Source organism: Mesoplodon densirostris, chromosome 2 (assembly GCF_025265405.1).
Source record: "Mesoplodon densirostris isolate mMesDen1 chromosome 2, mMesDen1 primary haplotype, whole genome shotgun sequence".
In the NCBI taxonomy this organism is placed as follows: Eukaryota; Metazoa; Chordata; class Mammalia; order Artiodactyla; family Ziphiidae; genus Mesoplodon; species Mesoplodon densirostris.
In genome coordinates, this window is record NC_082662.1 from 119,788,474 (window position 1) to 119,814,072 (window position 25,599).

General features: G+C 40.1%; 1 protein-coding gene across 1 annotated transcript in view; it reads right to left on the reverse strand.

Annotated features, from left to right (window-relative positions):
• The window catches only part of CD48 (CD48 molecule), a 56,083-nt gene that overhangs the window by 14,030 nt on the left and 16,454 nt on the right, over window positions 1-25,599 (reverse strand). The gene's annotated exons all lie outside the window — the stretch shown is intronic.

A 25,599-nucleotide genomic window follows, 5' to 3' on the forward strand; every position in this document is an offset into this window, starting at 1 on the left:
CCAGGACCAGATGGCTTCACAGGCGAATTCTATCAAACATTTAGAGAAGAGCTAACACCTATCCTTCTCAAACTCTTCCAAAATATAGCAGAGGGAGGAACACTCCCAAACTCATTCAACGAGGCCAACATCACCCTGATACCAAAACCAGACAAGGATGTCACAAAGAAAGAAAACTACAGGCCAATATCACTGATGAACATAGATGCAAAAATCCTCAACAAAATACTAGCAAACAGAATCCAACAGCACATTAAATGGATCATACACCATTATCAAGTGGGATTTATTCCAGGAATGCAAGGATTCTTCAAGATAGGCAAATCAATCAACATGGTACACCATATTAACAAATTGAAGGAGAAAAACCATATGATCATCTCAAGAGATGCAGAGAAAGCTTTCGATAAAATTCAACACCCATTTATGTTAATAACCCTACAGAAAGTAGGCATAGAGGGAACTTTCCTCAAAATAATAAAGGATATATATAAGAAACCCACAGCCAACATTGTCCTCAATTGTGAAAAACTGAAACCATTACCACTAAGATCATGAACAAGACTAGGTTGCCCACTCTCACCACTCTTTTTCAACATTATTTTGGAAGTTTTAGCCACAGCAATCAGAGAAGAAAATGAAATAAAAGGAATCCAAATTGGAAAAGAAGAAGTAAAGCTGTCATTGTTTGCAGATGACATGATCCTATACATAGATAATCCTAAAGAGGCCACCAGAAAACTATGAGAGCTAATCAATGAATTTGGAAAAGTAGCAGTATACAAAATTAATGCACAGAAATCTCTGGCATTCTTACACACTAGTGATGAAAAATCTGGAAGTTCAATTAAGAAAACACTCCCATTTACCATTGCAACAAAAAGAATAAAATATCTAGGAATAAACCTACCTAAGGAAACAAAAGACCTGTATGCAGAAATTTATAAAGACACTGATGAAAGGAATTCAAGATGATACAAATAGATGGAGACATATACCATGTTCTTGGATTGGAAGAATTGACATTGTGAAAATGACTCTACTACCCAAAGAAATCTACAGATTCAATGCAATCTCTATCAAACTACCACGGGCAATTTTCACAGAACTAGAACAAAATATTTCACAATTTGTATGGAAACACAAAAGACCCCAGATAGCCAAAGCAATCCTGAAAACGAAAAATGGAGCTGGAGCAATCAGGCCCCCTGACTTCAGACTATACTACAAAGGTACAGTAATCAAGAGAGTATGGTACTGGCACAAAAACAGAAATGTAGATCAATAGAACAGGATAGAAAGGCCAGAGATAAAACCACGCACATATGGTCACCTTATCTTTGATAAAGGAGGTAAGAATATACAGTGGAGAAAAGACAGCCTCTTCAGTAAGTGGTGCTGGGAAAACTGGACAGTTACATGAAAGGTATGAAATTAGAGGACTCCCTAACACCATACACAAAAATAAACTCAAAATGGATTAAAGACCTAAATGTAAGGCCAGAAACTATCAAACTTTTAGAGGAAAACATAGGTAGAACACTCTATGACATAAATCACAGCAAGATCCTTTTTGACCCACCTCCTAGAGAAATGGAAATAAAAACAAAAATAAATCAATGGGACCTAATGAAGCTTAAAAGCTTTTGCACAGCAAAGGACACCATAAACAAGACCAAAAGACAACCCACAGAATGGGAGAAAATATTTGCAAATGAAGCAGCTGACAAAAGATTAATCTCCAATATTTATGAGCAGCTCATGCAGCTCAATAACAAAAAAACAAACAACCCAATCCAAAAATGGACAGAAGACCTGAATAGACATTTCTCCAAAGAAGATACACAAACTGCCAACAAACACATGAAAGAATGCTCAACATCATTAATCATTAGAGAAATGCAAATCAAAACTACAAGGAGATATCATCTCACACCAGTCAGAATGGCCACCATCAAAAACTCTAGAAACAGTAAATGGTGGAGAGGGTGTGGAGAAAAGGGAACACTCTTGCACTGTTGGTGGGAATGTGAATTGGTACAGCCACTATGGAGAACAGTATGGAGTTTCCTTAAAAAAATTACAAACAGAACAACCATACGACCCAGCAATCCCACTACTGGGCATATACCCTGAGAAAACCATAATTCAAAAAGAGTCATGTACCAAAATGTTCATTGCAGCTCTATTTACAATAGCCCAGAGATGGAAACAACCTAAGTGTCCATCATTGGATGAATGGATAAAGAAGATGTGGCACTTATATACAATGGAACATTAACTCAGCCATAAAAGGACAAAATTGAGCTATTTGTAATGAGGTGGATAGACATAGAATCTATCATACAGAGTGAAGTAAGTCAGAAAGAGAAAGACAAATACTGTATGCTAACACACATATATATATATATATATATATGGAACTTAAGAAAAAAAATGTCATGAAGAACCTAGGGGTAAGACAGGAATAAAGACACAGACCTACTAGAGAATGGACTTGAGGATATGGGGAGGGGGTAGGGTAAGCTGTGACAAAGTGAGAGAGAAGCATGGACATATATACACTACCAAACGTAAAATAGATAGCTAGTGGGAAGCAGCCACATAGCACAGGGAGATCAGCTAGGTGGTTTTTGACCACCTAGAGGGGTGGGATAGGGAGGGTGGGAGGGAGGGAGATGCAAGAGGGAAGAGATATGGAACATATGTATATGTATAACTGATTCACTTTGTTATAAAGAAGAAACTAACACACCATTGTAAAGCAGTTATACTCCAATAAAGATGTAAAAACAGAAAAAGAAAAAAAACCTTGTGCACAGCAAAGGAAACCATAAACAAGACCAAAAGACGACCCTCAGAATGGGAGAATATATTTGCAAATGAAGCAACTGACAAAGGATTAATCTCCAAAGTTTACAAGCAGCTCATGCAGCTCAATAACAATAAAACAAACAACCCAATCCAAAAATGGGCAGAAGACCTAGACATTTCTCCAAAGAAGATATACAGACTGCCAACAAACACATGAAAGAATGTTCAACATCATTAATCATTAGAGAAATGTAAATCAAAACTACAATGAGATATCATCTCACACCGGTCAGAATGGCCATCATCAAAAACTCTAGAAACAGTAAATGGTGGAGAGGGTGTGGAGAAAAGGGAACACTCTTGCACTGCTGGTGGGAATGTGAAATGGTACAGCCACGATGGAGAACAGTATGGAGGTTTCTTAAAAAACTACAAATAGAACCACCATACGAGTAGATTGAACCTTTTCGGATGGCGGAAGAGTAAGAGGCGGAGATCACCTTCCTCCCCACGGATACACCAGAAATACAGCTACACGTGGAACAACTCCTACAGAACACCTACTGAATGCTGGAAGAAGACCCCAGACCTCCCAAAAGGCAAGAAACTCCCCACATACCTGGGTAGGGCAAAGCGGAGAGATTCCCGCACAGAGGATTGGTGCCGAGCGGCACTCACCAGCCCGAGAGACTTGTCTGCTCGCCCGCCGGTGTGGGCGGCACTGGAAACTGAGGCTCGGGCTTCGGTCAGAGCGCAGGGAGAGGACTGGGGCTGGCGGCGAGAGCTCAGCCCGAAGGGGGCTAATGTGCCACAGCTAGCCGGGAGGAAGTCCGGGAAAACTCTGGAGCTGCCGAAGAGGCAAGAGACTTTTTCTTCCCTCTTGGTTTCCTGGTGCGCGAGGAGAGGGGATTAAGAGCGCTGCTTAAAGGGGCTCCACAGACGGGCGTGAGTCGCGACTGAAAGCGCGGAGCCCAGTGACAGGCGTGGGACACTGGGGCTGTTGCTGCCGCCGCCAAGAAGCCTGTGTGCGAGCGCAGGTCACTGTCCACACCACCCTTCCGGGAGCCTGTGCAGCCTGCCACTGCCGGGGTCCCAGGATCCAGGGGCGGCTTCCCTGGGAGAACGCACGGCGCGCCTTGGGCTGGTGCAACGTCACACTGAACTCCGCCGCCGCAGGCTCGCCCCGCACTCCGTGCCCCTCCCTCCCGCCCGGCCTGAGTGAGCCAGAGTCCCCGAAGAGGCTGCTCCTTTAACCCTGTCCTGTCTGAGCGAAGAACAGACGCCCTCTGGCAACCTACACGCAGAGGCGGGGCCAAATCCAAAGCTGAGACCCAGGAGCTGTGAGAACAAAGAAGAGAAAGGGAAACCTCTCCCAGCAGCCTCAGAAGCAGCGGATTAAAGCTCCACAATCACCTTGACGTACCCTGCATCTGTGGAATACATGAATAGACAACAAATCATCCCAAATTGAGGAGCCAGGAGTCAGTGCTGTGCCTCTGAGGTGGGAGAGCCAACTTCAGGACACTGGTCCACAAGAGACCTCCCAGCTCCACATAATATCAAACGGCGAAAATCTTCCAGAGATCTCCATCTCAACAGCAGCACCCAGCTTCACTCAACGACCAGCAAGCTACAGTGCTGGACACCCTATGCCAAACAACTAGCAAGACAGGAACACAACGCCACCCATTCGCAGAGAGGTGGCCTAAAATCATAAAAAGTCCGCAGACACCCCAAATCACACCACCAGACGTGGACCTGCCCACCAGAAAGACAAGATCAGCCTCATCCACCAGAACACAGGCACTAGTCCCCTCCACCAGGAAGCCTACATAACCCACTAAACCAACCTTAGCCACTGGGGACACACACCAAACACAACAGGAACTACGAACCTGCAGCCTGCAAAAAGGAGACCCCAAACACAGTAACATAAGCAAAATGAGAAGACAGAAAAACACACAGCAGGAGAAGGAGCAAGATAAAAACCCACCAGACCTAACAAATGAAGAGGTAATGGGCAGTCTACCTGAAAAAGAATTCAGAATAATGATGGTAAAGATGATCCAAGATTCTATTTCCAAGATCCAAAATCTTGGAAATAGAATAGACAAAATGCAAGAAACAGCTAACAAGGACCTAGAAGAATTAAAGATGAATCCAGCATCGATTAAAAACACAATAAATGAAATAAAAAATACTCTAGATGGGATCAATAGCAGAATAACTGAAGCAGAAGAACGGATAAGTGAGGTGGAAGATAAAATAGTGGAAATAACTGCTGCAGAGCAAAATAAAGAAAAAAGAATGAAAAGAACAGAGGACAGTCTCAGAGACCTCTGGGACAACATTAAATGCACCAACATTCGAATTATAGGGGTTCCAGAAGAAGAAGAGAAAAAGAAAGGGACTGAGAAAATATTTGAAGAGATTATAGTTGAAAACTTCCCTAATATGGGAAAGGAAATAGTTAATCAAGTCCAGGAGGCACAGAGAGTCCCATACAGAATAAATCCAAGGAGAAATACGCCAAGACACATATTAATCAAACTGTCAAAAATTAAAGAAATCATATTAAAAGCAGCAAGGCAAAAACAACAAATAACACACAAGGGAATCCCCATCAGGATAACAGCTGATCTCTCAGCAGAAACTCTACAAGCCAGAAGGGAGTGACAGGACATAATTAAAGTGATGAAGGAGAAAAACCTGTAACCAAGATTACTCTACCCAGCAAGGATCTCATTCAGATTTGATGGAGAAATTAAAACGTTTACAGACAAGCAAAAGCTGAGAGAGTTCAGCACCACCAAACCAGCTTTACAACAAGTGCTAAAGGAACTTCTCTAGGCAAGAAACACAACAGAAGGAAAAGACCTACAATAACGAACCCAAAACAATTAAGAAAATGGGAATAGGAACATACATATCAATAATTACCTTAAATGTAAATGGACTAAATGCTCCCACCAAAAGACACAGATTGGCTGAATGGATACAAAAACAAGACCCATATATATGCTGTCTACAAGAGACCCACTTCAGACCTAGAGACACATACAGACTTAAAGTAAGGGGATGGAAAAAGATATTCCATGCAAATGGAAACCAAAAGAAAGCTGGAGTAGCAATTCTCATATCAGACAAAATAGACTTTAAAATAAAGACTACTAGAAGACACAAAGAAGGACACTACATAATGATCAAGGGATCGATCCAAGAAGAAGATATAACAATTGTAAATATTTATGCACCCAACATAGGAGCACATCAATACATAAGGCAAATACTAACAGCCATAAAAGGAGAAATCGACAGTAACACAATCATAGTAGGGGACTTTAACACCCCACTTTCATCAATGGACAGATCATCCAAAATGAAAATAAATAAGGAAACACAAGCTTTAAATGATACATTAAACAAGATGGACTTAATTGATATTTATAGGACATTCCATCCAAAAACAACAGAATACACATTTTTCTCAAGTGCTCATGGAACATTCTCCAGGATAGATCATATCTTGGGTCACAAATCAAGCCTTGGTAAATTTAAGAAAATTGAAATTGTATCAAGTATCTTTTCCAACCACAATGCTATGAGACTAGATATCAATTACAGGAAAAGAGCTGTAAAAATACAAACACATGGAGGCTAAACAATACACTATTTAATAACGAAGTGACCACTGAAGAAATCAAACAGGAAATTAAAAAATACCTAGAAACAAATGACAATGGAGACACGACGACCCAAAACCTATGGGATGCAGCAAAAGCAGTTCTAAGAGGGAAGTTTATAGCAATACAATCGCACCTTAAGAAACAGGAAACATCTCGAATAAACAACCTAACCTTGCACCTAAAGCAATTAGAGAGAGAAGAACAAAAACATCCCAAAGTTAGCAGAAGGAAAGAAATCATAAAAATCAGAACAGAAATAAATGAAAAAGAAATGAAGGAAACGATAGCAAAGATCAATAAAACTAAAAGCTGGTTCTTTGAGAAGATAAACAAAATTGATAAACCATTAGCCAGACCCATCAAGAAAAAAAGGGAGAAGACTCAAATCAATAGAATTAGAAATGAAAAAGGAGAAGTAACAACTGACACTGCAGAAATACAAAAGATCATGAGAGATTACTATAAGCAACTCTATGCCAATAAAATGGACAATCTGGAAGAAATGGACAAATTCTTAGAAATGCACAACCTGCCAAGACTGAATCAGGAAGAAATAGAAAATATGAACAGACCAATCACAAGCACTGAAATTGAAACTGTGATAAAAAATCTTCCAACAAACAAAAGCCCAGGACCAGATGGCTTCACAGGCGAATTCTATCAAGCATTTAGAGAAGAGCTAACACCTATCCTTCTCAAACTCTTCCAAAATATAGCAGAGGGAGGAACACTCCCAAACTCATTCTACGAGGCCACCATCACCTTGATACCAAAACCAGACAAGGATGTCACAAAGAAAGAAAACTACAGGCCAATATCACTGATGAACATAGATGCAAAAATCCTCAACAAAATACTAGCAAACAGAATCCAACAGCACATTAAAAGGATCATACACCATGATCAAGTGGGGTTTATTCCACGAATGCAAGGATTCTTCAATATACGCAAATCAATCAACATGATACACCATATTAACAAATTGAAGGAGAAAAACCATATGATCATCTCAATAGATGCAGAGAAAGCTTTCGACAAAATTCAACACCCATTTATGATAAAAAAAAAACCTGCAGAAAGTAGGCATAGAGGGAACTTTCCTCAACATAATAAAGGCCATATATGACAAACCCACAGCCAGCATCGTCCTCAATGGTGAAAAACTGAAACCATTTCCACTAAGATCAGGAACAAGACAAGGTTGCCCACTCTCACCACTCTTATTCAACATAGTTTTGGAAGTTTTAGCCACAGAAATCAGAGAAGAAAAGGAAATAAAAGGAATCCAAATCGGAAAAGAAGAAGTAAAGCTGTCACTGTTTGCAGATGACATGATACTATACATAGAGAATCCTAAAGATGCTACCAGAAAACTACTAGAGCTAATCAATGAATTTGGTAAAGTTGCAGGATACAAAATTAATGCACAGAAATCTCTGGCATTCCTATACACTAATGATGAAAAATCTGAAAGAGAAATCAAGGAAACACTCCCATTTACCATTGCAACAAAAAGAATAAAATATCTAGGAATAAACCTACCTAAGGAGACAAAAGACCTGTATGAAGAAAACTATAAGACACTGATGAAAGAAATTAAAGATGATACAAATAGATGGAGAGATATACCATGTTCTTGGATTGGAAGAATCAACATTGTGAAAATGACTCTACTACCCAAAGCAATCTACAGATTCAATGCAATCCCTATCAAACTACCACTGGCATTTTTCACAGAACTAGAACAAAAAATTTAACAATTTGTATGGAAACACAAAAAACCCCGAATAGCCAAAGCAATCTTGAGAATGAAAAATGGAGCTGGAGGAATCAGGCTCCCTGACTTCAGACTATACTACAAAGCTACAGTAATCAAGACAGTATGGTACTGGCACAAAAACAGAAAGATAGATCAATGGAACAGGATAGAAAGCCCAGAGATAAACCCACACACATATGGTCACCTTATCTTTGATAAAGGAGGCAGGAATGTACAGTGGAGAAAGGACAGTCTCTTCAATAAGTGGTGCTGGGAAAACTGGATAGGGACATGTAAAAGTATGAGATTAGATCATTCCCTAACACCATACACAAAAATAAGCTCAAAATGGATTAAAGACCTAAATGTAAGGCCAGACACTATCAAACTTTTAGAGGAAAACATAGGCAGAACACTCTATGACATAAATCACAGCACGATCCTTTTTGACCCACCTCCTAGAGAAATGGAAATAAAGACAAAAATAAACACATGGGACCTAATGAAACTTAAAAGCTTTTGCACAGCAAAGGAAACCATAAACAAGACCAAAAGACAACCCACAGAATGGGAGAAAATATTTGCAAATGAAGCAACTGACAAAGGATTAATCTCCAAAATTTATAAGCAGCTCATGCAGCTCAATAACAAAAAAACAAACAACCCAATCCAAAAATGGACAGAAGACCTAAATATACATTTCTCCACAGAAGATATACAGACTGCCAACAAACACATGAAAGGATGCTCAACATCTTTACTCATTAGAGAAATGCAAATCAAAACTACAAGGAGAGGGCCTCCCTGGTGGCGCAGTGGTTAAGAGTCCGCCTGCCGAAGCAGGGGATACGGGTTCGTGCCCCGGTCTGGGAGGATCCCATATGCCGCGGAGCGGCTGGGCCCGTGAGCCATGGCCGCTGGGCCTGCGCATCCGGAGCCTGTGCTCCGCAACAGGAGAGGCCACAACAGTGAGAGGCCCGCATACAGCAAAAAAAAAAAAAAAAAAAAAAAAACAAACTACAAGGAGATATCATCTCACTCCAGTCAGAATGGTCATCATCAAAAACTCTAGAAACAATAAATGCTGGAGAGGATGTGGAGAAAAGGGAACACTCTTGCACTGTTGGTGGGAATGTGAATTGGTACAGCCACTATGGAGAACGGTATGGAGGTTCCTTCGAAAACTACAAATAGAGCTACCATATGACCCAGCAATCCCACTACTGGGCATATACCCTGAGAAAACCATAATTCAAAAAGAGACATGTACCAAAATGTTCATAGCAGCACTATTTACAATAGCCCGGAGATGGAAACAACCTAAGTGTCCATCATTGGATGAACGGGTAAAGAAGATGTGGCACATATATACAATGGAATATTACTCAGCCATAAAAAGAAATGAAATTGAGCTATTTGTAATGAGGTGGATGGACCTAGAGTCTGTCATACAGAGTGAAGTAAGTCAGAAAGAGAAAGACAAATACTGTATGCTGACACATATATATGGAATTTAAGAAAAAGAAATGTCATGAAGAACCTAGGGGTAAGACAGGAATAAAGACACAGACCTACTAGAGAATGGACTTGAGGATATGGGGAAGGGGAAGGGTAAGCTGTGACAAAGTGAAAGAGCGGCATGGACATATGTACAGTACCAAACGTAAGGTAGATAGCTAGTGGGAAGCAGCCGCATAGCACAGGGAGATCAGCTCGGTGCTTTGTGACTGCCTGGAGGGGTGGGATAGGGAGGGTGGGAGGGAGATGCAAAAGGGAGGGGATATGGGAACATATGTATATGTATAACTGATTAAATTTGTTATAAAGCAAAAAAGAAAAAAAAAAGAACTACCATACAACCCAGCAATCCCACTACTTGCCATATACCCTGAGAAAACCATAATTCAAAAGCAGTCATGTATAGGGCTTCCCTGGTGTGCAGTGGTTGAGAGTCCCCCTGCCGATGCAGGGGACACGGGTTCATGCCCCGGTCGGGGAAGATCCCACATGCCACGGAGCGGCTGGGCCCGTGAGCCATGGCCGCTGAGCCTGCGCATCCGGAGCCTGTGCTCCACAACGGGAGAGGCCACAACAGTGAGAGGCCCGCGTACCGAAAAAAATAAATAAATAAAGTCATTGCAGCTCTATTTACAATAGCCAGGACATGGAAGCAACCTAAGTGTCCATCAACAGATGATGAATGGATAAAGAAGATGTGGCACATATATACAATGGAATATTACTCAGCCATAAAAAGAAATGAAATTAAGTTATTTGTAGTGAGGTGGATGGACCTAGAGTCTGTCATACTGAGTGAAGTAAGTCAGAAAGAGAAAAACAAATACCTTATGCTAACACATATATATGGAATCTAAGAAAAAAAAAAAAGGTCATGAAGAACCAGGGGTCAGACGGGAATAAAGACACAGACCTACTAGAGAATGGACTTGAGGATATGGGGAGGGGGTAGGGTAAGCTGTGACAAAGTGAGAGAGTGGCATGGACATATATACACTACCAAACGTAAAATAGATAGCTAGTGGGAAGTAGCCGCATAGCACAGGGAGATCAGCTAGGTGGTTTGTGACCACCTACAGGGGTGGGATAGGGAGGGTAGGAGGGAGGGAGATGCAAGAGGGAAGAGATAGGGGAACATATGTATATGTATAACTGATTCAATTTGTTATAAAGCAGAAACTAACGTACCATTGTAAAGCAATTATACTCCAATTAAAAAAAATTTTTTTAAAGTGTGTTGAGTAGAGCATTCATGGTTTCAGTATCAACAAATCAATAAAAAGCAGCTAAGGGAAACCTTGAAATATAAACCCAGTAGCCTCTCATGGGCTGAGACTCATGCTTGAGAATAGCAAAGGAAAAGTGAGTTTGGGGAAAAGAATCTGAAAAAGAATGAATATATGTTTATGTATAAATGAATCACTTTGCTGTACACCTGAAACTAACACAATATTGTAAATCAAATACACTCCAATATAAAATAAAAATTAATTTAATAAAAGCAAAGTGAGTTTTGCTATGAAATATCTAATGAAAGGGTGGGTTTAAAAAGCAACATGAACCTAAAGATAGAAACAGTACAAAGAATGCTTGATTTACCATAAAAAAAGGGAAAAAAATATTCTAGTCTTCTGGAAGGATTCTTTAATCCAATCACAATTTGAAGAAAGATGCATTAATATTACTAATATAGATTGTAAAAATTAATGCACAGCCATTGTAGTACAATTTGGTACATCAAGGTTATGGTTTAGTCTGTTGCAGAGGATTGTCTAATAAATTCAGATAGATAGATTCACTTATATTTTTCTTATATATAATATATTTATGTACTTTTTCAATTTTTAAAGTAAATTGAAAAAAAGCTTGATTTGCCTTCCTAACAATTCCATGTTTTAGAAGTAGAAAACTACTTAAAGAAAAGTACTATTCTGATTTAATTCTATCAAGAAGAAGTAGTTGGTTATGTGTGTGGATGCTTAGGATAAATTAACTGTGTTTACCTGTAGTTTATAACAGAAAATGAAGCAGATCTTTCCTGTGCTTACCCATGTTTCTTGTCTGTAGAGAAGCAAAACTAAAACAGGGGGGGAAATTCAGATCAAAGGAAGTTGTAATTTCATACAAAAAGTGTCTATCCAGGAAGGAGAAAGAGGTCCTAAAGGGGAAATTCTGATTATTCTAAAAACAAGTCATGTGATTTCTAGTAAAACTTTGAAGAACTGAAAGAGGTGAGTTTTAAAGATATTAATATAGAGTTACCTGGAGCTCTCTAATGAGATCAACTATTTAACAAACCTGTACAAACCTTTCAAGGAATTAATTTGTCAATAGTTATCAAGACTCCAGATGTGTGTCATGGTGGACAAGATGAACAGAGACAGTGCCATTTCCGGAGATGGAAAGTCTAATGAGTTTAATCGGCCAGATTGCAATGAGTAAATTGAAGGTGAGGAAGTCCCAGTGTTGTGGTGGCTTGTTATGCAGCAGTAGATAGCTGGAACAAAGATGGGGAGTTAGATTTTGGAAATGTGTTTGGAGAGTCTGGAGAAGTTTAAAAAGCAGTTAGAAATTCAGGTCTGTGTCTCAGGAGAGAGTTCTGGGCTTTGGAGTTTCCTTATGTTCTTATCAGTTCTTATCTACCTCAAATTGTATGTGGTCACGAATCACAGAGCAATTTCACATTCTTTATTTCTTTTGACCTTAACAATAACCCCTTGAAAAAATGGTGAGCATATCCATAACAGAGTGGAGAAAATTGAGGCTCAGGAAGCTTTCACAATTTATAGAAAGTCCCATGGCATGGAACTCAGAACATAGGTCTTCTGATTCCCAGTTCAAGCTGTTTCCACCACACTCTGTTTCCACCACTTGTACTGAAGGGAGACAGGGAAGATGCCTACTAGTGATGAGGGGGCCCTGAGGTCAGAGAGCTGAGAAACTCAAGTCTGAGGAGGGATTAAGGAGAAGATTTAAAACTACTTCTTAAATTTCTTCACAAGAACATCCCTTACTGGGGAGGAGAGAATTACTATACCCCTAGGAAGATCTGGACAGATAACCTGAAAGGAAGTTCTTTGATGTCATTCATTCATAGGATTAACAATTATTTATTGAGCCCATGCCATGTTCTAGGCACTGTGCCAGGTTCAGCACTGGACAAGGTCCCTGTCCTCACGGGGCTCAAGGAAACAGACAATCAAGCAGTTCACCAACCATAACTTGGAGACTGAGGTTTCCAGGAGGAAGTCACATGAAAATGGAATGCTAAGGGAGGAGCTGGAGAGAACAGAGTGAAGGAAATTTTAAGCAGAAGGAAAGGCATTTATATAGACCTAGAGGTAAGAGAGACAGGACCTCCTTCAAGGCAAAGAGCAAAGTTAAATTTAGATGAAATGTGGTTATGTGGTGAGGGAGTCATAAATTGAGGATAAAAGGACCATCTGTAGGCATAATCTAGACATAAAAATATTTAGACACATTGACCTAAGTCTAGAAAAGTCCTGAAATATTCCAGTTCTCTTGGGGTCTCTATCTTTCCCAACAATTGGATGAGTACTTCATGCCAGCCCCCACTCCCAAGGTCATATCAGTGTCCTATGAGTAGACTCAGTCCCATGGAGCCCACACAGCCATGAGTACCCTGAAGACATCATGTCTCTAGGCTTACATGGCCTAAGGGAGCAGAATTTGCCACCCTAATATATGTTTCTTTGGTATATTAATTGTTTTAAGCTGGTTATTTTCTAAGGAAAGGGAAGATGTGGTAAACATTCTGAAAACCATGTAGGAGTTACCCTTTTGTAAGAAACATTTATATTTGTAAGGGAAATTTTCATTTGTAAGGGTGTCTCCCTCTCTGTACCGGAAGAGGGCAGAGAGGGAGACCAAATCTCTAGAAATTCTTATCAACGGAGTTGACCAAGTCACTAGAAACTCTTATCAACGGAGAAGGCGCTAACTTATGCCTGCCTAACAACCTTACCCTTGTTTACTGTGCTTTTCCTGATAACCTCCCAGAACTGTCACCCTCAACATCCTCTTTTTTTTTCTTTTACAACTTTATTGGAGTATGATTGCTTCACAATGGTGTATTAGTTTCTGCTTTATAACAAAGTGAATCAGTTATACATATACATCTGTTCCCATATCCCTTCCCTCTTGTGTCTCCCTCCCTCCCACCCTCCCTATCCCACTCCTCCAGGCAGTCACAAAGCACCAAGCTGATATCCCTGTGCTATGCGGCTGCTTCCCACATCCTCTTTTGTCTTTAGCTGAGGATGGTATTTAAGGTGAGGGCTTCAGCCATTACGGCAAGTTACGCAGGTTTTCTGGGTTTCTCCCATGTACACAATATTAAACTCTGATTTTCTCTTGTTAATATGTCTCATGTCAATTTAATTCTTAGACCAGCCAGAAGAAACTAGAAAGTTAGAGGAAAATTTCTTCCTCTCCTAAACCAGTCATGAACCAGATCCAATGTATTGCCACCCTGAGAGGCCTTGCATGAGTGGCCAACAGGGTTTCCTTTAAGCATTGCTATCTCATCTCCCTAAAAGTTACATACTGTCATAATTCTATGACGTTATATTTGCTTCCCATACGAACATTCACTTTTACTCATTTTTTTCCCATAGTGGTGAGCATTAAAGCCCCTTAAATGAAAAAGACCTGAGTATTTATTAGGGGGAATAGTGAGAAAGACAATAGCTTAGCTCTCAATTCTCAGACAGGTACTGGAGGGCTGGGGAGATGTAATAGGGAAAGGAAAGTTAGCACACGAGGGGACCAGAACAAGCCCATGGCAGAAGAATGAACCTGAACTCTTAATCAGATGTTTGGGGGTTCCTCTTATACTGAGTCCTCTGTTCAGACTCTCACTCAGAGACCCTAGACAAGTTTCCTTTCCCACAGTTTTGATCTCTCTCTGGGACAATGACAACATCATTTACCTTTGCTCACGACACAACTCCTTGCATAGACAAAGGTCTCAAAGAATGCCTCAAGGAGCACAACACACCTGAGCATAAAATGTGGCGGCTATCAGAGTAGCTTCCTGTTATTCACAATGCAATTAGACTTTACAGAGGACAAGTCACAGCACTCAATATGAAGGGCCTACTTCCCTATCTCACCAAGGTCCTAATTTTCTCACGTCCCCTTGGGGAAAGAGATGGAGTCTGATTCTCCAGGCTAAGGATGGCTCCCTAACTCACCACAGCCCTGCTACTAGGATGAAAATACCTGCTGCCTGGAGCCCCTACTCCACTTCCAGGTGGAACCACACCCCATATTCCCTTTTCCGTCTGACAGGGCTTTCAGTGCACAATTAGAGGCAGACAATTGGTGGAAAGTACCTTGTATGATGGTTGCCAGGAACAAATGAGGCAGCAATAGAAGTTCCAGAGACAGAGACAGTTCCCACCTTCTGGAGCACATGTTACTCTCCAGAACTTCCCAGGAACTCTGGAGACAGGCCAGAACCAAGCTAGAAAGGGACCGAGGGCTCTCTTGAATTAGTGTCTTAGGGTTAGAGAAAAAAAAAGCACTGAGCTCTTCTCTCTATGCAGCAACTCGTGGGTGGGGCCTGGGCACCAGAAACAGGAAACCACATTTTTTTTTTTAATGCAAGCACAACGGAAATGAACCATTTTGTTTGAATGTGTGTTCGTTTTGTTTTCTAGTGAGAGGATCCATAGCTTCTACTGGTTTTCAGAGGTGACGGTGCTCAGAAAAGATTAAAGACCCCTGATAGAGAGTATCTGCTTTTGGTTTCCCAGTTAGGAATCACCCTGATTAATCCAGAGGCTAAAATTTGCAGGTACCCACCCAAGGGGATTTCTGGCCTGAGCCAACTTTAAATCATGTGAGGAGTAGATCATGTGTGGGTAGGCTGAGAGCACAAAGTGTGGGAAACCAGATCTACACAGTTTGAATACTGGTCTCCCACCCCCAGGCTCTTGTATTTCAGGCGCATCCCTCTTGTACCTAAATGAATTATTTGCCCATCCAGGACAATTTGGAGACCCATAAGGTAGCCACAGTCCCTGATACAGCATATTAGTAGCTATTTCCAAATTGGGGACATTTCTGATTCTCAACATGAAGATGACAAATAAAAACACTGCTTTCCTCAATCTCTGAACTCTTGTCTTGGAAGTAATTACCTTCCCCAAAGGATCAGCATGGGGAAATGGAGTCGGCTAAATACCGGAAATTGTATGACACTTGATCATATTGGAACCCTGTAAGGTGAGAAGGACAGGTATTACTACCTGCATTTCCAAACTGAAACTCAGGGTCAGACTTGCCTGAGGTCATGCTTCAGCTCCAGTCAACCCCAGTTTTCACTCAGATCTTCCCCCAACGTGGACAACAGTAAATACTTGGACTAGAAGATAAGATGAGACAGGAGTGAGTAGAATGAGCAAGGTTGAAGTGGAGTTAACTAAGGAAAACTTTAAAGTGAACCATGAAAAAGAAGCTGAGGAGGAGTAGGTGGAGTCAAATGACAGAACAGGGCAAGGGATGGAAGTCAAGGGCATGGGATTTGCTGAGACTGACTCTTCTGAGGATTTTTCAAAAGGGCTGTTGCCCAGTGGGTTTTTTTTTTTTTTTTTTTTTTGGTTTTTGGTTTTTCTCTTCATCTTTCTTTTATTTTAATTTTTGAATTTTATATTACTTATTTTTTATACAGCAGGTTCTAATTAGTTATCCATTTTATATATATTAGTGTATACCTGTCAATCCCAATCTCCCAATTCATTACATGACCACCACCACCACCCCACCGCTTTCCCCCCTTGGTGTCCATAGGTTTGTTCTCTACATCTGTGTCTCAATTTCTGCCCTGCAAACCGTTTCATCTGTACCATTTTTGTAGGTTCCACATATATGTGTTAATATACGATATTTGTTTTTCTCTTTCTGACTTACTTCACTCTGTCTGACAGTCTCTAGATCCAGCCACGTCTCTACAAATGACCGAATTTCATTCCTTTTTATGGCTGAGTAATATTCCATTGTATATATGTACCACATCTTCTTTATCCATTCGTCCATCGATGGGCATTTAGGTTGCTTCCATGACCTGGCTATTGTAAATAGTGCTGCTGTGAACATTGGGGTGCATGTGTCTTTTTGAATTATGGTTTTCTCTGGGTATATGCCCAGTACTGGGATTGCTCGGTCATATGGCAATTCTATTTTTTAAGGAACTTCCATACTGTTCTCCCTAGTGGCTGTATCAATTTACATTCCCGCCAAGAGTGCAAGAGGGTTCCCTTTTCTCCACACCCTCTCCAGCATTTGTAGTTTGTAGATTTTCTGATGATGCCCATTCTGACTGGTGTGAGCTGGTACCTCATTGTATTTTTGATTTGCATTTCTCTAATGATTAGTGATGTTGAGCAGCTTTTCATGTGCTTCTTGGCCATCTGTATGTCTTCTTTGGAGAACTGTCTACTTAGGTCTTCTGTCCATTTTTTGGATTGCGTTATTTGCTTTTTTAATATTGAGCTGCATGAGCTGTTTATATATTTGGGAGATTAATCCTTTGTCAGTTACTTCATTTGCAAATATTTTCTCCCATTCTGAGGGTTGTCTTTTCGTCTTGTTTTATGGTTTCCTTTGCTATGCAAAAGCTTTTAAGTTTCATTAGGTCCCATTACTTTATTTTTGTTTTTATTTCCATTTCTCTAGGAGGTGGGTCAAAAAGGATCTTGCTGTGATTTATGTCATAGAGTGTTCTGCCTATATTTTCACCTAAGAGTTTTGTAGTTTCTGGCCTTACATTTAGGTCTTTAATCCGTTTTGAGTTTACCTTTGTGTATGGTGTTAGGGAGTGTTCTAATTTCATTCTTTTGCATGTAGCTGTCCAGTTTTCCCAGCACCATTTATTGAAGACACTATCTTTGCTCCATTGAATATCCTTGCCTCCTTTATCATAGATTACTTGACATAGGTGCATGGGTTTATCTCTGGCCTTTCTATCCTGTTCCATTGATCTACATTTCTGTTTTTGTGCCAGTACCATATTGTCTTGATTACTGTAGCTTTGTAGTATAGTCTGAAGTCAGGGAGTCTGATTTCTCCAACTCCATTTTTCTCCCTCAAGACTGCTTTCGCTATTCAGGGTCTTTTGTGTCTCCATACACATTTGAAGATTTTTTTGTTCTAGTTCCATAAAAACTGTCATTGGTAATTTGATAAGGATTGCATTGAACCTGCAGATTGCTTTGGGTAGTAGGGCCATTTTCACAATATTGATTCTTCCAATCAAAGAACATGGTATATCTCTCCATCTGTTGGTATCATCATTAATTTCTTTCATCACTGTCTTATACATTTCTGCATACAGGTCTTTTGTCTCCTTAGGTAGGTTTGTTGGAATGGTGAATGGGAGTGTTTCCTTAATTTCTCTTTCTGACCTTTCATTGTTAGTGTAGAGGAATGCAAGAGATTTCTGTGCATTAATTTTGTATCCTGCTACTTTACCAAATACATTGATTATCTCTAGTAATTTTCTGGAGGCATCTTTAGGATTCTCTATGTATAGTATCATGTCATCTGCAAACAGTGATAGTTTTATTTCTTCTTTTCCAATTTGTATTCTTTTTATTTCTCTTTCTTCTCTGATTAACATGGCTAGGACTTCCAAAACTATGTTGAATAATAGTGGTGAAAGTGGACATCCTTTTCTTTTTCCTGATCCTAGAGGAAACACTTTCAGTTTTTCACCATTGAGAATGATGTTTGCTATGGGTTTGTCATATATGGCCTTTATTTTGTTGAGGTGGGTTCCCTCTATGTCCACTTTCTGGAGAGTTTTTATCATAAATCAGTGTTGAATTTTGTCAAAAGCTTTTCTGCATCTATTGAGATGATCATATGGTTTTTTTTTACATCTTTATTGGAGTATAATTGCTTTACAATGGTGTGTTAGTTTCTGCTTTATAACAAATTGAATCAGTTATACATATACATATGTTCCCATATCTCTTCCTGCTTGCATCTCTCTCCCTCCCACCCTCCCTATCCCACCCCTCTAGGTGGTCACAAACCACCTAACTGCTCTCCCTGTGCTATGCGGCTGCTTCCCACTAGCTATCTATTTTATGTTTGGTAGTGTATATATGTGCATACCACTCTCTCACTTTGTCACAGCTTACACTTCCCCCTCCCCATATCCTCAAGTCCATGCTCTAGTAGGTCTGTGTCTTTATTCCCGTCTTACCCCTAGGTTCTTCATGACTTTCTTTTTCTCAAATTCCATATATATGTGTTAGCATATGGAATTTGACTTTCTCTTTCTGACTTACTTCACTCTGTATGACAGACTCTAAGTCCATCCACCTCGCTACAAATAACTCAATTTTGTTTCTTTTTATGGCTGAGTAATATTCCATTGTATATATGTGCCACATCTTCTTTATCCATTCATCTGATGATGGACACTTAGGTTGCTTACATCTTGTGGCTATTGTAAATAGAGCTGCAATGAACATTTTGGTACATGACTCTTTTTGAATTATGGTTTTCTCAGGGTATATGCCCAGTAGTGGGATTGCTGAGTCGTATGGTAGTTCTATATTTGTAGTTTTTTAAGGAACCTCCATACTGTTCTCCATAGTGGCTGTACCAATTCACATTCCCACCAGCAGTGCAAGAGTGTTCCCTTTTCTCCACATCCTTTCCAGCACTTATGGTTTCTAGATTTTTTGATGATGGCCATTCTGACTAGTGTCAGATGATATCTCATTGTAGTTTTGAGTTGCATTTCTCTAATGATTAATGATGTTGAGTATTCATTCATGTGTTTGTTGTCAATCTGTATATCTTCTTTGGAGAAATGTCTATTTAGGTCTTCTGCCAATTTTTCGAATGGGTTGTTTGTTTTTTGATATTGAGCTTCATGAGGTGCTTGTAAATTTTGGAGATTAATCCTTTGTCAGTTGCTTCATTTGCAAATATTTTCTTCCATTCTTAGGGTTGTCTTTTGGTCTTGTTTATGGTGTCCTTTGCTGTGCAAAAGCTTTGAAGTTTCATTAGGCCCAATTGCTTTATTTTTGTTTTTATTTCCATTTCTCTAGGAGGTGGGTCAAAAAGGATCGTGCTGTGATTTATGTCATAGAGTGTTCTGCCTATGTTTTCCTCTAAGAGTTTGATAGTTTCTCACCTTACATTTAGGTCTTTAATCCATTTTGAGTTTATTTTTGTGTATGGTGTTAGGGAGTGATCTAATCTCATACTTTTACATGTACCTGTCCAGTTTCCCAGCACCACTTATTGAAGAGGTTATCCTTTCTCCACTGTACATTCCTGCCTCCTTTAACAAAGATAAGGTGACCACATGTGCGTGGGTTTATCTCTGGGCTTTCTATCCTGTTCCACTGATCTATATTTCTGTTTTTCGGCCAGTACCACATTGTCTTGATTACTGTAGCTTTGTAGTATAGTCTGAAGTCAGGGAGCCTGATTCCTCCAGCTCTGTTTTTTGTTCTCAAGATTGCTTTGGCTATCTGGCATCTTTTGTGTTTCCATACAAATTGTGAAATTTTTTGTTCTAGCTCTGTGAAAAATGCCAGTGGTAGTTTGATAGCAATTGCATTGAATCTGTACATTGCTTTGGGTAGTAGAGTCATTTTCACAATGTTGATTCTTCCAATCTAAGAACATGGTATATCTCTCCATCTTTTTGTATCATCTTTAATTTCTTTCATTTGTGTCTTATAATTTTCTGCATACAGGTCTTTTATCTCCTTAGGTAGGTTTATTCCTAGATATTTTATTCTTTTTGTTGAAATGGTAAATGGGAGTGTTCTCTTAATTTCAATTTCAGATTTTTCTTCATTAGTGTTTAGGAGTGCCAGGGATTTCTATGCATTAATTTTGTATCCTGTTACTTTACCAAATTCATTGATGAGCTCTAGTAGTTTTCTGGTAGCATCTTTAGGATTCTCTATGTATAGTATCATGTCATCTGCAAACAGTGACAGCTTTACTTCTTCTTTTCCAATTTGGATTTCTTTTATTTCTTTTTCTTCTCTGATTGCTGTGGCTAAAACTTCCAAAACTATGTTGAATAAGAGTGGTGAGAGTGGGCAACCTTGTCTTGTTCCTGATCTTAGTGGAAATGGTTTCAGTTTTTCACCATTGAGGATGATGTTGGCTGTGGGCTTGTCATATATGGCCTTTATTATGTTGAGGAAAGTTCACTCTATGCCTACTTTCTGCAGGGTTCTTATCATAAATGGGTGTTGAATTTTGTCGAAAGCTTTCTCTGCATCGATTGAGAGGATCAAATGGTTTTTCTCCTTCAATTTGTTAATATGGTGTATCACGTTGATTGATTTGCATATATTGAAGAATCCTTGCATTCGTGGAATAAACCCCACTTGATCATGGTGTATGATCCTTTTAATGTGCTGTTGGATTCTGTTTGCTAGTATTTTGTTGAGGATTTTTGCATCTATGTTCATCAGTGATATTGGCCTGTAGTTTTCTTTCTTTGTGACATCCTTGTCTGGTTTTGGTATCAAGGTGATGGTGGCCTCGTAGAATGAGTTTGGGAGTGTTCCTCCCTCTGCTATATTTTGGAAGAGTTTGAGAAGGATAGGTATTAGCTCTTATCTAATTGTTTGATAGAATTTGCCTGTGAAGCCAACTGGTCCTGGGCTTCTGTTTGTTGGAAGATTTTTAATCACAGTTTCAATTTCAGTGCTTGTGATTGGTCTGTTCATATTTTCTATTTCTTCCTGATTCAGTCTTGGCAGGTTGTGCATTTCTAAGAATTTGTCCATTTCTTCCAGGTTTTCCATTTTTTTGGCATAGAGTTGCTTGTAGTAATCTCTCATGATCCTTTGTATTTCTGCAGTGTCAGTTTTTACGTCTCCTTTTTCATTTTCATTCTATTGATTTGAGTCTTCTCCCTTTTTCTCTTGATGAGTCTGGCTAATGGTTTATCAATTTTGTTTATCTTCTCAAAGAACCAGCTTTTAGTTTTATTGATCTTTGCTATCGTTTCCTTCACTTCTTTTTCATTTATTTCTGATCTGATCTTTATGAGTTCTTTCCTTCTGCTAACTTTGGGGGGTTTTATTCTTCTTTCTCTAATTGCTTTAGGTGCAAGGTTAGGTTGTTTATTCGAGATGTTTCCTGTTTCTTAAGGTAGGATTGTATTGCTATAAACTTCCCTCTTAGAACTGATTTTGCTGCATCCCATATGTTTTGGTTCATTGTGTCTCCATTGTCATTTGTTTCTAGGTATTTTTTGATTTCTTCTTTGATTTCTTCAGTGATCACTTCCTTATTAAGTAGTGTATTGTTTAGCCTCCATGTGTTAGTATTTTTTACAGATCTTTTCCTGTAATTGATATCTTGTCTCAAATGTTGTGGTCAGAAAAGATACATGATACAAGTTCAATTTTCCTCAATTTACCAAGGCTTGATTTGTGACCCAATATATGATCTATCCTGGAGAATCTTCCATGAGCACTTGAGAAAAATGTGTATTCTGTTGTTTTCGAATGGAATGTCCTATTAATATCAATTAACTCCATCTTGGTTAATGTATCATTTAAAGCTTGTGTTTCCTTATGTATTTTCATTTTGGATGATCTGTCCATTGGTGAAAGTGGGGTGTTAAAGCCCCATACTATGAATGTGTTACTGTTGATTTACCCTTTTATGACTGTTAGTATTTGCCTTATGTATTGAGGTGCTCCTATGTTGGATGCATAAATATTTACAATTGTTATATCTTCTTCTTGGATCGATCTCTTGATCATTATGTAGTGTCCTTCTTTGTCTCTTGTAATAGTCTTTATTTTAAAGTCTATTTTGTCTGATATGATAGTTGCTACTCCAGCTTTCTTTTGCTTTCCATTTGCATGGAATATTTTTTCCATCCCCTCACTTTCAGTCTGTATGTGTCCCTAGGTCTAAACTGGGTCTCTTGTAGACAGCATATATACAAGTCTGGTTTTTGTATCCATTCAGCCAGTCTGTGTCTTTTGGTGGGAGCATTTAATCCACTTACATTTAAGGTAATTATCGATATGTATGTTCCTATTCCCATTTTCTTAATTGTTTTGGGTTTGTTATTGTAGGTCATTTCCTTCTCTTGTGTTTTTTGCCTAGAGAAGTTCCTTTAGCATTTGTTGTAATGCTGGTTTGGTGGTGCTGAACTCTCGGCTTTTGTTTGTCCGTAAATGTTTTAATTTCTCCATCAAATCTGAATGAGATCCTTGCTGGGTAGAATAATCTTGGTTGTAGGTTTTTCTCCTTCATCACTTTAAATATGTCCTGCCTTTCCCTTCTGGCTTGCAGAGTTTCTGCTGAAAGATCAGCTGTTAACTTTATGGCGATTCCCTTGTGTGTTATTTGTTTTTTTTTCCCTTGCTGCTTTTAATATGCTTTCTTTCTATTTAATTTTTGACAATTTGATTAATATGTGCCTTGGCGTGTTTCTCTTTGGATTTATCCTGTATGGGACTCTCTGTGCTTCCTGGTATTGATTAACTATTTCCTTTCCCATATTAGGGAAGCTTTCAACTATTATCTCTTCAAATATTTTCTCCGTCCCTTTCTTTTTCTCTTCTTCTCCTGGGACCCCTATAATTCGAATGTTGGTGCGTTTAAAGTTGTCCCATAGGTCTTGAGACTGTCCTCAGTTCTTTTCATTCTTTTTCTTTATTCTGCTCTGCAGTAGTTATTTTCACTATTTTATCTTCCAGGTCACTTATCCGTTCTTCTGCCTCAGTTATTCTGCTATTGATCCTTTCTAGAGTATTTTTAATTTTATTTATTCTGTTGTTCATCATTGTTTGCTTCCTCTGTAGTTCTTCGAGTTCCTTGTTAAATGTTTTTGCATTTTCTCTATTCTATTTCCAAGATTTTGGATCATATTTACTATCATTATGCTGAATTCTTTTTCAGGTAAACTGTCTATTTCCTCCTCATTTGTTAGGTCTGGTGAGTTTTTATCTTGCTCCTTCTCCTGCTGTGTGTTTTTCTGTCTTCTCATTTTGCTTATGTTACTGTGTTTGGAGTCTCCGTTTTGCAGGCTGCAGGGTTCGTTGTTCCAATTTTTTTTTTTTGGTGTCTGTCCCCAGTGGCTAAATTTGGTTCAGTGGGTTGTGTAGGCTTCCTGGTGGAGGGGACTAGTGCCTGTGTTCTGGTGGATGAGCCTAGATCTTGTCTTTCTTGTGGGCAGGTTCATGTCTGGTGGTGTGTTTTGGGGTGTCTGTGGCCCTATTATTATTTTAGGCAGCCTCTCTGCTAATAGGTGTGGTTGTGTTCCTGTCTTGCTAGTTGTTTGGCATAAGGTGTCCAGCACTGTAGCTTGCTGGTCATTGAGTGAAGCTGGGTGTTGGTGTGGAGATGGAGATCTCTGGGAGGTTTTCACCATATGATATTACATGGAGCTGGGAAGTCTCTGGTGGACCAATGTCCTGAAATTCGCTCTCCCACCTCAGAGGCACAGCACTGACTCCTGCCTGCAGCACCAAGAACCTTTCATCCGCATGGCTCAGAATAAAAGGGAGAAAGTAGAAAGAAAGAAAGAAAGAAAGTAAGTAAGTAAGAAAGGATAAAATAAAATAAAATAAAAAGTTATTAAAATAGAAAACAATTAATAAGAAAAAAATTTTTAAGTAAAAAAAAAAAAGAAATGGACAGAACCCTAGGACGAATGGTGAAAGCAAAACTATACAGACAAAATCTCACACAGAAGCATACACATACACACTCACAAAAAGAGGAAAAAATAATCAATCTTGCTCTCAATGTCCACCTCCTCAATTTGGGATGTTTCATTGTCTATTCAGGTATTCCACCGATGCAGGGTACATCAAGTTGATTGTGGAGATTTAATCTGCTGCTCCTGAGGCTGCTGGGAGAAATTTCCCTTTCTCTTCTTTTTTCGCACAGCTCCCAGGGCTCAGCTTTGGATTTGGCCCCGCCTCTGTGTGTAGGTCGCCGGAGGGCGTCTGTTCTTCGCTCAGACAGGACGGGGTTAAAGGAGCAGTTAATTCAGGGGCTCTGGCTCACTCAGGCTGGGGGGAGAGAGAGGTACGGATGCTGGGCGAGCCTGTGGCAGCAGAGGCCAGCATGACGTTGCACCAGCATGAGGCGTGCCATGCGTTCTCCCGGGGAAGTTGTCCCTGGATCCTGGGACCCTGGCAGTGGCGGGCTGCACAAGCTCCCTGGAAGGGAGGTGTGGAGAGTGACCTGTGCTCGCACATGGGCTTCTTGGTGGTGGCTGCAGCGGCCTTAGCATCTCATGCCCATCTCTTTGGTCCCCGCTGTTAGCTGCGGCTCACACCAGTCTCTGGAGCTCCTTTAAGTGGCGCTCTTAATCCCCTCTCCTTGCACACCAGGAAACAAAGAGGGAAGAAAAAGTCTCTTGCCTCTTTGGCAGGTCCAGACTTTTCCCCGGACTCCCTCCCGGCTAGCCGTGGTGCACTAACCCCTTCAGGCTGTGCTCACACTGCCAACCCCAGTCCTCTCCCTGTGCTCCGTCTGAAGCCCGAGCCTCAGCTCCCAGCCCCGCCTGCCCTGGCAGGTGAACAGACAAGCCTCTTGGGCTGGTGAGTGCCGGTCGGCACTGATCCTCTGTGTGGGAATCTCTCCACTTTGCCCTCCGCACCCCTGTTGCTGTGCTCTCCTCCATGGCTCTGAAGCTTCCCCCCTGCCACCCACAGTCTCCGCCCATGAAGGGGTTTCCTAGTGTGTGGAAACCTTTCCTCCTTCACAGCTCTCTCCCACTGGTGAAGGTCCCATCCCTATTCTTTTGTCTCTGTTTATTCTTTTTTCTTTTGC